Here is a 14,277-nt window from a genome sequence, read left to right as displayed (position 1 = left end):
ACAAAGACAAAAATAAATCTTTGGGTAGTTTGGGTATCGGGGGATATTACCCGAATTACCCAAACTAATTTCGGGTAATCAAAATCGCAATCCGAATTTGGTATCGGGTACCTCGGGTTCGGGTAATTCGGGTCCGGATTCGGGTAATTCGGGTACAGGTAATGGGTATCGGGTATTTTGCCCAGAGCAGTAGAGTCCAGTCCAATCCAAACCCTAACTCCGTCGCCCGCTGCTTTGACCCTCCACCTCACCCACCCCCAACCCAACCGAATCGGAATCCAACCCTCCTCAAGCCTCGCTACTTCGGGACCCTTCCAGCTCCCGCAAAAAATAAACAAAAAAAAATTGGTTAACCAGAAACCAGAGGGCGGAGCCGACGCCTTCGAATCCAAATTTTACTGGGACTCTCCTCGGCGAGCTCGCCTACCGCGCCGCCATGGCGCTGCTGGTGCGCGCGCGGCTCTCCTCGCTAGACGACGACGACGACGCGTCGTCGCTCTCCTCGGCCTCCTCCTCCCCGCCGCCGCCTCCTCCACGCCGCCGACGCCGCGCGCGCGCGCAGCGGTGCTCGCCGCCCCGCGGGTCGCGGCGCAGCTCTCGTCCACGGAGGAGGACGTCAGCGAGTCCTTCGACGACACCACCGCCAGCTCCGGCGACGACGCCGACCTGGCTGAGGAGGTGTCCAACGGCTTCTTCTTCATCGTGGCCAGGGTGCCGCCGACGTCCGAGGACCCCAGCCCGGTCCCCGGCAGCGAGGCGGCGGCGGGGGTTGCCGCTGCGGCGGCGCCCGAGGGCGGGGACAGCTTGGGCGACGCGGAGGAGCCGCTGGAGGACAGCTCCGAGAGCGTCTTCGAAGTGCTCGATGCTGGCGCGAGGAACGGGTTGGATGGCGGCGTCATTGCGGATGGCGACGGTACGGACGCCGAGGGTTCGCTGGGTGGTAGCTTGCAAACTTCCGGGAGCTTCATTGGCGCACAGGATGGCGGGGAGCCCGCCGCATCAGCTGATTTCGTGACCGTTTCAGATGGTACCGTGCTGAAGGATGATGATAAGCAGGGGGAGCAGGCTGTCAATGGCGCGGAGCCTGAGCCTTTACTGATGCCTGTTGCTGGGGTCAATGACCTGGGCACCGTGGATGCTTTGGAAGGGAAGGGCGTGCCTGATCGTGAGGTTGCTGAATCACTTCCTATTCCGGGTGCTACAGAAGGAGAGGATGCTGGTGCTGAACTTTGCAGCGGCGAGTCCGATGCAAAAGGTAGTACAGCCAAGCTTGATACTAGTCCTGAATATGCTGCCACAGGAGAGGTCACATCCGACGGCGCACAAGTTCGTGATAATGTTGATAACCCAGACTCCATTGCAGATGGTGGCCATAATAAGGTAGATGAGGAAGGTGACGGTTACCACGATGCTTCTGATGATCTTACATCCATCCCAATCTCTTCAAGCGACGATGCTGTGGAACTTCTTGCAAAAGAATTGGAGGACAATGTGCCTACTTCCAAAGGCACACTCTTTGGTTTGGATGATTCGGATGATGCAGAGATCAATGGCGATGATGACTATGAAGAGGAGATGAATGGAAAGGAGGTTGAGCTTATAGCTTTGATCGAGCTTCTAAGGGCTGCAAGCAGCTCACCTGAACAAGGCAAGGCTAAGGTTTTCCCAGTTGAATCTTCTGAACCCAGGCAGCTGCCTCCTACTGTAGCCAGCAATGCTAGGACGAGCATGGCTTCTGCTCCTGTGCCAGAAGTAACTGCTGACCCTGAGAAAGAGATGACCGACGAGGAAAAGAAGATATACAGAAAGGTGGACATGGCACGAATCAAGTACATGCGTCTTGTTCATAGATTGGGGTATGATACTAACCATCAGGTACCAGTACAAGTGTTGTATCGGCTTAGTCTTGTTGAAGGTTTCAGGCGCGTAAGGATGACAAACCATTCCTCAGAGATCGAGAATGCCTGGAAGAGGGCTTTGCAGCATGAGGCAGAGGGAACTGAGGACCTTGAATTCTCCTGCAATGTATTAGTCCTTGGGAAGACTGGAGTCGGGAAGAGCGCAACAATAAATTCCATCTTCGGGGAAGATAAATCCAAAACAAATGCTTTTCTACCGGCAACATCATCTGTGAAGGAGATTACTGGAGTTGTTGATGGTGTTAAGTTTCGTGTCATTGACACCCCTGGGCTTGGGACTTCGGCCAAAGATGACAAATCAAATAGGAAAGTGCTCAAAGCTGTTAAGAAGTATATGAAGAGATGCCCTCCAGATATTATTCTGTATGTTGATAGGCTTGATACACAGCGAGAGGAGGCAAATAGCCTATCTCTCTTGCGAGGCATTACCAGTGTGCTAGGCCTGTCAATATGGCCCAGAACAATTATTACTCTCACTCACTCAGGAGCAGATCCCCCTGAAGGCCCTAATGGTTCCGCGGTGAACTATGATATGATTGTGACCCATCGAACTCGTGCAATTCAGCAAAGCATCCGGCAGATAACTAATGATCCTCGAATTCAAAATCCAGTGGCCCTTGTGGAGAACCATCATGAATGTCAGAGGAACGCAGAAGGTGAAAAGGTGCTTCCTGATGGCCTTATCTGGAGGCGGCTCCTCCTTCTCCTATGCTACTCACTGAAGATGATTGCTGAGATTGACAGTCTCTCAAACCGTCGTGCGTCTTCTACAAGTTTTTTAGGTCGCTTTTTCCAGGTGCCTCCAATTCCTTACTTCTTATCATCTTTGTTGCAATCTAGAGAGCACCCTAGGCGTTCCAATGAACATAATGTTGGGAGTGTGGACTCAGATTTTGACCTAGATGAATTGTTGAACGGGGACCAAGAGGATGAAGAAGATGACTATGATCAGCTTCCTCCCTTCAAGCCACTAAGTAAATCCCAGGTTGCAAAGCTCTCTAAGGAGCAACAAAAGTTGTATTTTGATGAATATGATTACCGAACTAAGCTTCTTCAGAAGAAGCAGTTGAAGGAACAGCTCGAAAGATTTAAGGAAATGAAGAAGAAAGAGGGCGATGATAATGATGTACCTTCTGATGATGATCATCCCGATGATGGATATGATACAGATAGATATCCTATGCCAGAATGGACCTTGCCATCTTCATTTGATTCTGATGATCCTGTGTACCGCTATCGGAGCCTTGTGTCTACACCAAACCTCCTGGTGCGCGCTGTTAACAATCCTGATGGATGGGATCATGATTATGGATTTGACGGTGTGAGTGTCCAACATAGCCATGATGTTGCTAACAAATATCCAGCTTCTCTGTGGGTTCAAGTTAACAAGGACAAGAGAGAGTTCACCATCCATTTGGATTCCTTGATGTCAGTTAAGCATGGAGACTATGCCTCAAGCCTGGCTGGCTTTGACATCCAAACAATGATGAACCAGCTTGCTTACACCCTCAGAGGGGAGACCAAATTCAAAAACTTCAAGAAAAACGTCACTACCGGTGGTTTATCCATGACTTTTTTGGGAAATACCATGGTGGCTGGAGCAAAGTTTGAAGACAAGCTTTTAGTTGGTAACAGGTTAACACTATCAGGCAACACTGGTGCTGTGTCCATGAGAGGTGATGCTGCATATGGAGTGAATATGGAGGCAACTCTTCGTGAAAAAAGCTATCCTGTAGGTCAAGGCCTTGCCACTTTGGGTGCATCCTTAGTGAAATGGCGTAAAGAGTGGACCATGGCTGCAAATTTGGATTCCCAAGTCTCTGTTGGAAGGTCTTCAAACATGGCAGTTCATGTTGATGTAAACAACAAACTAACTGGACGGGTCAGCATCAAGGCCAACACTTCAGAACAGCTGAACATTGCCCTTTTAGGTACCTGTTCAGTGATAATGTATTTGTGGAACAAGATGCACCCTGGTGCAGATCCTAATGCTGAGTAGCACTGGTTAGTGTGACAATTTTGAACCCTAATATTTTGTATCCTCTCCTTGTTCCTTCTGTTTTTCTACTTGTTGGTTATAACTACTGTTGAAGCTTGTTAGTCATTCCTCCATTCAGTCTCTTCCCTGTGCCTTCCACACTAATGTTTGGCTATTGCAAATTGCAATTCATGTATACTTTGTTATAGTATGTAGACTTGTTTACTTGTTGGATATCAGTCATATGGTCGTCCTTGTTCTTTAAATCTGTTTGTATTTATTTACAAAAAAAATGCATTATACATTGCAAAGATCCAGAGGCACTAGTGCATTGTTGAGGTGGTTTGGCCATGTTCAAAGGAGACCTTCAGAGGCACCAGTGCATTGTGGAGTCCTAAGCCAAGCTAATAATGTGAGGAGAGGTAGAGGTAGACTAAAATTGACATGGGGGGAGGCAATAAAAAGAGATTTGAATGCTTGGGATATACCTAGAGATCTATGTTTGAATAGGAGTGCTTGGAAAGCAGCTATTGATATGCTTGAACCGTGACTTGGGGCTCTTGGTGGGTTTCAACTCTAGCCTACCCCAACTTGTTTGGGACTGACAGGCTTTGTTGTTGTTGTTGTTGTTGTTGTTGTATACATTGCAAACATCCAAGAACAAATATTAGATCTCTCATATATGAGCCTGAATTGCTTCCAGTGAAGTGGCTAAGGATCTTTGTTTGGCTAAGTGACTAAGGAACTGTGTTGGGCTTAATGGATAAAGAACTGTGTTGGGCTTATAATGGATAAAGAACTCTGTTGGGCTCAGCTGGCTAAGGAAATGTGTTGGGCTAAATATCTACTTAAGAAACAAATACTAAGTATATTGGGCAAATGGCTTCCAGAGTACCAGACTAATAAATGATCTAGGTTCTTTTTTTGGTCACGACTCATGGCACATACAACTCTTTTCTGAATCCACTTTGTTCTCTTCAGACTTCAGACTGTATTGTATTTCTGTTAATAGATTGCAGTTGTATCTGGTATCTTTATCTTTTCTGTTTGAGAACTGTTACAATTAGTGTTGCATGAGTCCTTGTTCTACAGTAAGCAAAGCCATATAAAGAAATGTTACATCCTTGTCAGTATGCTTATAGTATTAGTAGCAATCGCCAGTGATATGTATTTTGACCTTTGAAAACTTTCAGTAAAGACTGGGTAAAAAATGTCAAACTTGATTAGAATTGAAAACTTTAAGTAAAGACTGGGTAAAAAATGTCAAACTTGATTAGAATTGCCTTGGCATTTACGCCATGGAAATTTTGACTGGGGTGTCTGCTTATCGAACAAACCACTGGAATAGTTTGCTCAGTTCAATAGTTTTATCCATATTTCATTGAATTGTTGTTCAAAGGAGTTCTCAAAGCTTTTACTTTGATCTGTCTTAAGAAATCCTTTGAATTTTCTGACATACTTAATGTTGCTGTATTCAGAACTCCCAAGATCCAAGCAGTCACAGGTTGGCAAGCACATCATTTGTGCACCCAGCTGAAAACTGCACACTCTGGCAACTTGCTAGGAATGGAAGTTGAACCATCGCTTTCTGTCAAGATTCGAGATAAGTGTAGCTGTGCTGGCATTTCTTTTTTTTTTCCATCCAGTGCGCAGTTGGTGGCCAACTTCATGACTGTGATGAGTGACTCAACTTATTATGTCAAAAATTGTAATTAGTAACACGTTTGATGAATCATAATGCCCCAAAAAAAATTGCTGTCTTTTTTGGCCTCCCTTTCATTAAGCAGTTTCATCCCTTCTAATCAGAAGACACAAAAAGTGTGGCCCCTGAAAATTTAGTTTCTGATAGCTTGTCTTTAGGCAGGCAATACAAAAAGTGTGGTCCCTGAAAATTTAGTTTCTGATAGCTTGTCTAATTGTCTTTAGGTGGCAACATATTGTCATGATTTACACGCTAAATTTGCAGCATATCATATTGGTGAAGTCCTTTGTTTCTGCTAATATCCTTGGCAATTTCTTTGTGGATATCTGGAGATAAGATAAGGTGCTCGAGAAAGCAAGCAAGAGGATTGGCCCACTGGGTTTGGCTTGCCCTTGCAAGTGGGAGGCAGTCTTTTTCATTATTGTTTAGAATAGGATTCGTATTCCATTAATCCATAGGAAAAGTGGAGTCCAATTCAAAGGTGCTTTCTTTTAGCTATATAAAAAAGGGCCTCCTTTTATTCTTCTTTTTCTGGGTGACTTCTGTGTGTTCTGTCCAAGTTATAATAATGATATGATATTGCACATATAACAAACGATATGATACTGCAAAAATATATCCCGAAAAAGAAGCTTTCAGCTTCCTTGCAAGATGCAGCTTTGTTGAATAGGTAGTCTTTGATCTCTCATTGAACTCCTAGATCTGTTGAGGTTCGTTGCTTGAAATTTGCAAGTGTTCAAATCATTAGTCTTTCATGGGCACGTAGCTGGATCCATGGTTCCTAAAAAAATCCCAGCAGCGCTCCCCAGATCATAAGGAAGGAAATGAATGGCCTTTCCTCACAACCAAATGAATCACCTTGACATGCAAAGGGGGAAGCCTTCTGTCAACCATATCAGTTTCTAGACGCTTCTTTGCAAGAAAACAATGAATTCAACATTTCAACTCATGAACATGGTCGCCTCTCGGCTAGGATTAAAGCATCCAACAACTGAACAGATCAATAAGGCAGTGAAGAAGTGATAGTTTCAGACAAGAGCATATAGATAATAAAAAGATCACCACTAGAAGAAGAATTTTCTGAACCAAACCAGATGAGATGGAAGCAAAGGTGGACACGCAAAGCAGGAAGATTATTGTTTTCTCATAGCTATTCACAGGTTCCCCTTATTACAAGATTTCTGGAAAACAAGTTCATGGCTACAAAAGTTTCAGATCTCCCTCTTGAACCCACACCCATGACCCATGCCATGCATGAACTTCCTAAGATCTCAGACTCTCCAAAGACCAGAGACATGGACTACACGTACCTCGTTTTTTTTCCATTCACACCATCATACCCATATCTACCTAGCTAACCAGCCCTCCATGCGTTCATGTTCATGGTGCAAGCAGCAAGCTCCATAATTTACAAGACAAGCTCCAGTTCTTTTTATGGTTCAGTTCTTTGCAGATCTGACCAAGACATGGCCACACAAGCGGCCATGCTCTTGCAAACCCAGATCTCGGTTTGTGTTTTATGTGTGACCCCAGGGAGCCAAGAACATGACTCTCCTTATGGGGTCCTCGGCAGCCGAGCCACGGCAGTCAGCGCCACGGCTCGGTTCGCTGGCCGGCCTGGGCACCGGTGTGGCGGCGGCGGCGCCGTAGGAGCGCCGGAGTTTCTCACGGAGGGCCTGCTTGACCTCGTGAGCCCAGGAGCCTTCCCCGGCCGGCAGTTGAGGGGGTTTCATGGCTGGCTGGCTGCCTTGCCAAAAGACCAAAAAATCCTACAGCAGTGGTATGGCCGAGGCTGAGCAAGCAGAGTGTGTGTGCAGAGAAATGGGAGTAGATTCATCAGACGCTTCGTGGTGTGGGGTTATTTATAGGCGGGGGGAGGGGCAAAAAGGGTATTCCACCTGCGTGCTGGTGTGCGCCCGGTATCGGGTTCCAAAGGGCAAAGGGGTCCCCTTTTTTCCAAAAAAAAAAAAAAAGGCAAAGGGGATGCGAAGTGGAACCCGGCTAGCTGGCCGGGTAGTGTTGTTTAGTTGGGGTTCCTTGATGGCTTTGCATTGTCATTATCATGGCGTTGATTAAAATTTTAAAACAGTGGTGATCAAATGGCCTTTGGTAACAGGCTGCTCAACAAAGTCTAGAAAAATCTTGCAAGAGTTCAAGTCAGACTGGTCGAATCTGATTTAGTAAGGAGTGGTTTTGTTTTGGCCCTGTTCGCTGGGAGAAATTTGGAGGAATCTGGATGAATCAGGAGGATTTTGTAAGAGAGTGAAATCCGGCTGTTTTTTCAACCAGCCGAACGAGCCCTTTGGATGATTGGATGATTTGGTTTCAAATGTCGCTAGCAGAATCTCAAACTAGTTGCTCCGTTGATCTATTATTCCTAAGTTTTTGGAGTTGAAGAAGGATCCGAGACTGGATGGGACACACATAAGGCTTGTTTAGTACTCACCCTGTTCTAAATTATAAGTTGCTCTATCTTTTTAAAAAATATTGTCTCGTACATAATATATATCTTGGTCACTTAGCAAAAAGCTGCTATTGCTCTTATAAAAAGACAGAAGTGACCAATGGCGGAGGCCGGGCTCGTCGCAGACGTTCAAAAGGAAAATTTCTTTATATTAAAGTAGAACCCTGTAATTTTCTAGCTAAATATTTTGCATAATAAGAATTGCCCGGGTTCCTAAAAGTTTCTGACTCCTCTAATGGAACTGACTTATAAAAGGAGTACAAATTAATTATAAGTTGAAAAACCAAACGATGCGTTTTTCATCTTTTTTCCGACCGTATTTCTCCCCATAGCCACTCTGCACTAAAACGTATAAACCTGGTTAGACTAGCTTTTCTGATCATGTTTTTCTCCATTTATATAGCTTCTCAGAAAAGCTATACCACACACCTTATCATTATCAATCTTCTTGAACGACACTACTATTATATATCGATTCTCTTTTTACTCTGAATCGTAGTACAGGTACAGACGCTCACATACATTCATACACACGCTCAACCCCTATTAACAAGCACACATCCTATCTCACTATAAACACCTCCAAAATACTAAGCTGGTAGGTTTCAAGATTCATGAGTCGCCACATACGCTTGTCTGTCGACAAACACGATCACCTACCACATGATGAATAATATTGTTAAATCACCAAATACTAAAATAAATCCAGAAAAATAGGAGTACCTCCATTAATGACTAACTCGGGTGGTCAAATTCCACTACAGAACTTAAATAGATGAACTACACTTAGTATATATTAAAACATTTTGACCCACCGCCCCTGTGTATAATTTCTAGCTGCACCACTAGATGACCGGGTAGAGGTGTGCCGGCAGCACCAGCGAGGTGCCATGAAGGTGTCGTTCTTGGACTCACTGAGGTCCACAGCCTCCACCCCCTGGTCAAATTGCTCTAGGGGAACCCCTGCAGCTGCAGGAGCCTGCCGAAGAGCATGACGCTTATGGCGGTGCCGAGCGATGTCATGATGCAGGCGCGACAGCCGATGCTTAAGGAAATGAATCGTAGGTCGTTCTCAGTGAGCACAATGTCGAACCAAGGGCAAAGCCAAGGGGAGGGGGGAGGGGCCATGCCCCCCCTGCCCTCTAACATCACAACATTTTTTACTTAGTATATAATTTAATAATCTATATTTATATTGGAAAAACATAATAAAAACTTCTTATCATATATATTTTTATATCTTCTGGACAACAAAATAACATAAAATACAATTAGAATAGAATATTTAGATTTATCTAAACTTATTTGCCTACCATATTAGGACACATTTAATAAAATTTTAGGTTTTATGCTAAATGTATACTTACACTCTATTATATCTACATTTTACTGAACGTGTACTTAACTATTAATGACAATTCGATCGGTGGCTATCAATACTTTATCATTATCAAGCGGCACTATTATTATATGTCGACTCTCTTTTTACTCTAAATCACAGTGCAGAAACAAACATGGTGTTCGGATGGTGAGTTGAACAGTACATTTTGGATTGTTTTGGATGATTGAATAGTATTCTATGAGAGAGAATAAGCTGAAACAAACTGAAACAAGCCGGGACCTTACCAGCCGAACGCCTTGAAACTCTCACATACATGCACACACATGCTCACCCCTATATTAACAAGCACACATTCTATCCTACTGTAAATACCTCCAAAATACTATGCTAGTATGTTTCGAGATTCATGAGTCACCACATGAGCCTCGCTGTCGACACAGACACAATCAAACTATGCTCGGTTCATATATATCGAAACTTTTTGACTGACCCTCCAATATATAATTTCTGGCTCCGCCATTGCTCAGAACATAGACAAGCATGCTTGGTCATTACCTTCCATAATTGTTTTTAAGCAAAACTTAATACATAGTTGATGAGGTGAAGGACAAATCCCGTAGGCTGTACTATTTTCCATGCGCAACAATGTCTTCATATAATTTTGTGTGTGATAGTAATCAAAGTTTTCAATGTCTAACCGTACAAACACATCTTGTGAACCACAACTTTCTGCTAGTAGTTTTCCTGTAAAAAGAACTGCATGCATGCGGCTAGAATTATTTTCCTATTTAGACGATTTAGAGAAAATGTAATAAACTAAAGTAGGCGAAAGTGTAATAAAGTAAAAGAGACATAAGGGTTGGCATCAGATTTTCGCTGAGCTATAGAAAAAGAGAGAGAAAAGAGAAGAATAGTAGGCTGCACACTTGTAGGCAGCTAATGCACATGCTCTAAGAAAATTTGTGAGTGATCAAGATGGATTAGATGTTAATGATCTAATATGTGGTTCACAAGCTACTATATGAAAAGGCTATTAGTTGGTTGTATATGCCCTTACTTGAGTGAACCTATATCCTGATGATATTCCACCGCTCATTTCTGGGTGAAATGAAGTCCAAGATTATGGATTCCATTCGAGTAAAATAAAGATGCAGGTTGTAACATCCCACCCTAGGCCTGACACACGACACAAGCCCACTCACCTGAGGGGTGGGCCCACCTACATAGCAACCCGCTTGCGCTTTCGTCCTCGCTTCGTACAAACGGTTAACCGAAGGTTACTACGCGTTATTGGCCTGGCTATTTAAGCTGGTCTGGCCGTCCCTCAGTTCCCAGTACGGCACTAAACCTTGGGCGAACAATGCCCACGATGCTACAATACCCACATGTACATTATCTGAGCTACAGTACCCCCGATGGTGACCCGACCCAACTCGGCGCCACAGTGCTCACGACTACAGTACCCCCGCAGCTACAGCCACACGGCCCAGCACTATTTTATTCGCCCCATGAGCTGGGTCTCGCACAGGTCGAGCGACCTCGGTTGGCTAGGTTCCTCAACCTAACACGAGTGTTCATTTTTTTTTTCAAATTTATTGTATGATTTAATGGCATTGGTTTTTTTTCTCTTGGTAACGAGTTGACAACGATACACTTACAGTGAATTGATCAATCTCGATATTTGTTAGCTCAGTCTCAATTTTTGGAGAGTACTTAGGCGTAGAGTGTGTTCCGGAGTGAGTGCGTGTTGTACGAGTGTTTATGCATCTCTACTAACATTAGAGCAAGACTACTAATAGAACATGTTGTTTGCTGTATGAAAATTTACAACTCACCTACCAGTAGTACTTAACTTACTAGTAGTATGCCCGTGCTAACGCTATGGTGACTTTTCAGTTGCGGTAACGCATCAGGGGCGATACAACAAAAACAAGCATAATAAGAAACTAAAGATAAGAAGATAACAAGTGCAAACTATGGAGTCTAACTGGGATAAAGCATGAGGCAATCATTTAGCGACAAAAATAGATAACCTGAAATAATGAAAGTGTATGACAATGAAAGTCATTGATCTTTGATAGATTAATTTGCATACCAATCACCAAAAAATGGGTACGTTTCCTCCATGATGACTGCATGATTATTTGCGCATTTCGCTTTCCCTATCCTTAAATATTCACACAATATATAAATATAGGAATAGTGCTAAAGATCTAACTGGCAGCTGAATATGCTAAATTGGATCCACGCATGCTCAGTAGCATGCTAATTTGCGGTCATGGTACAATCTTGATGAGTTCCTCATTTTTCCTCACTTATAGCTTCTCTATATGGCCATGTTCTTTTCTCAGAGTGGCTATCTGTATTGATACACAAATAGATATATGCTGCATTGGAGTTGTCCTGGATGAGAATTTTAGATATCATTGTGACTATGAAAGAAGTTACTCATAAAACATGAATAGAATATACTTAGATATGTGTACATGATTTCCTATTTTGCTTCCATCAGAACTGTGAAAGGAGATGGCTCCTCCTTAGGACATTTCCTAAGATCTTTCGTTGGTATTTTACAACCACATTTTATTTTCCACCTGACTAGGCCAACTAATACAAGCTGGAATTCTATAAAGCCTTCTTCTTAGTGTGTGCTTTCTACAAAATTTACAGCTAAAATAACTGCAGCATGGTTACCATATATCACTATAAAGACTTCATTTAACCATTAGAAATATCTTCCATGACCTGCACTATAACCTTTGTCCTCAAGGTTGAAACTATATATCACTAAATTAAACTTTTATAGAAAGAGGACGCTCAACACAACCATTAGCACCAGGCCGCCTTCGCAACCAGCCTGGTGCACATCATCAAGCATACTTTTCCTTTTACTCATTCTTTTTATTGTTGTATTTTTGGAGATAGAGCAGTTATTTTGTAGGCTATGTTGTACCGCTCTTTGCTTATGAAAACTACCGCAAGAGCGCATGTAATATATACTTATGTACTGCTCTTTTCCTTTTCCAATGTAAAACAACATATGTAATATATATACACCTATGTATGTATATATTTGCGTACTATTCTTAATTATTTTTGAACCCATAAATTTAACATATATTTCATATATATATACATCGTCTACCCTCTGCTAACCCACGCGCACGAGGGCGCGTGCCATGTACTTCTAAGCTGAAAATTGTAGCCTTTGCTGCTTTACAAGTTATCTGTCGGGGTGCAGCCAGCACGCACAATACATGGGCAGTTATCAAGCATGAGGTAAGTTGCTCATACATGCACATTCCATATCCTTATCTTACACTTAACATACCAGATAGAGATAGACCTAACAAAATCAAATCCATAACCATATATGCAGCTTGATCTCCATGGACAATGGCCTTTCTGACTATGAACCAAAATACTAAGAAGCTCATCAGCGCCATCTCAATCCAGATGTTTAGTTACTCCTGCAACCACTTTGTGTAGAAAATATGTATAATTATGTCCAACCCAGCATTGCTACTAATCAAGTCGCCTAGTATACGAGGCCACTTTGTGCTATACACTGTCATGCAATGTATAAAGTACCATGAGATCAGAATATTGCTAGAATTATGTATTATGTAATATATATAGCTATCATGCTTGTAATACGCTATCAAATATGTGTCATGTATGTGCTCTAGGTAAAAAAAAAAACGAATATTTCAGGCTCCCTATATGACATACTTACATTTAACTCATTGCATGTATTTCTGCCTAACTTACGTCGCGCGCAAAGGCGCGCGCAACGTACTAGTGTGCCTTCAAGCGAGTTTGAAGCCCGCGTGCGTGGGATGGAGGGCGCGGGGGGTGAGAAGCCTAGCATCACACATCAAACATCCGCCGTCGGATACATTATGATGTTTTATTAGCTCTTGATTTCAATAGAGACAAATTCATGTGTGTATTTTTCTATGTGCACAATAGTTGGAGGCTAAAGAGAAGGTGATGTTTTCTGGAAAAACTTAGTATAATTTTGATTGGTCCATTATAGTAGAGATCTGTAACCTATTATTTTCTATTATTTTTATTTCTTTTTATGATAGAAATTTATTTTTTTTTGTTTCTTGTGCATAAGATATCTGTAAATATACCTTCCGTTTCTCTTTTCTCTTTTTTTTTCTTCGCCTCTATATAAAATCTATCTATAACCCTTTACTGTACTCGTATTTTAAAAAAAAGATTCAGGCACTGATGCTGTGGTGCACTGCTGGCCTGCTGCCCCCTCCTGTTTTTGTCTTGTACCATAGCGGCAGGAATCATAGGAGTACTCGGTCGCAGCCATGTTCCCTTGTCGAGGCGAATTATTGGAGGCCCCGGCCCGCGTGCCGTGGCGGTGGTGTCCACCATGCAGGTGGCCAGCTGGCGAGTGACGTCCTCACAGTCCAGCGCAGGCGCGGTTGTGCACGTCGCCGTCGTGGGCCCCGCACCCTGACTCGGCCACGCACTCACTCCCTTGCGCCTTGTGGGCCCCGCCAATCACTCTCGCACGGTCGCTGCTAGCCCGCCACTGCTAGACCGTATCGACTACTCGTATCAACAAACAAAACAAGTGCTTCTTAGAGAGAATATATGTATATAAATACACTTATTATTAGTAAATAAAAATATTTTTGTATAAAGAAATGTTTCTAGATAGTGGCTTTGTTTTTTCTAAACAAATATTGCAGACATAATGCCAGATGCATACTGATATCTATTACTTGAGATATGAGAAAGCTAAAAGGATTTGGAATTAACAGATTCCTTGTAGAGAATGTTTCTGTTCCTGCTGAGCTAAGGTTGCGTTCCTGTGGCAATGTTTTGTTTGGTGTAGCCGTCGCATGC

The 14,277-nt window shown here is 43.2% G+C and overlaps 2 pseudogenes; both read left to right on the top strand.

Moving 5' to 3' along the window:
- Positions 1-341: 341 nt before the first annotated feature.
- Positions 342-6,073, top strand: LOC136496911 (translocase of chloroplast 101, chloroplastic-like; annotated as a pseudogene).
- A 534-nt stretch (positions 6,074-6,607) lies between these two features.
- Positions 6,608-7,428, top strand: LOC136480575 (uncharacterized; annotated as a pseudogene).
- The last annotated feature ends 6,849 nt before the right edge of the window (positions 7,429-14,277 follow it).

Source organism: Miscanthus floridulus, chromosome 1 (genome assembly GCF_019320115.1).
Source record: "Miscanthus floridulus cultivar M001 chromosome 1, ASM1932011v1, whole genome shotgun sequence".
In the NCBI taxonomy this organism is placed as follows: Eukaryota; Viridiplantae; Streptophyta; class Magnoliopsida; order Poales; family Poaceae; genus Miscanthus; species Miscanthus floridulus.
This window is presented reverse-complemented; position numbering and strand designations above follow the sequence as displayed.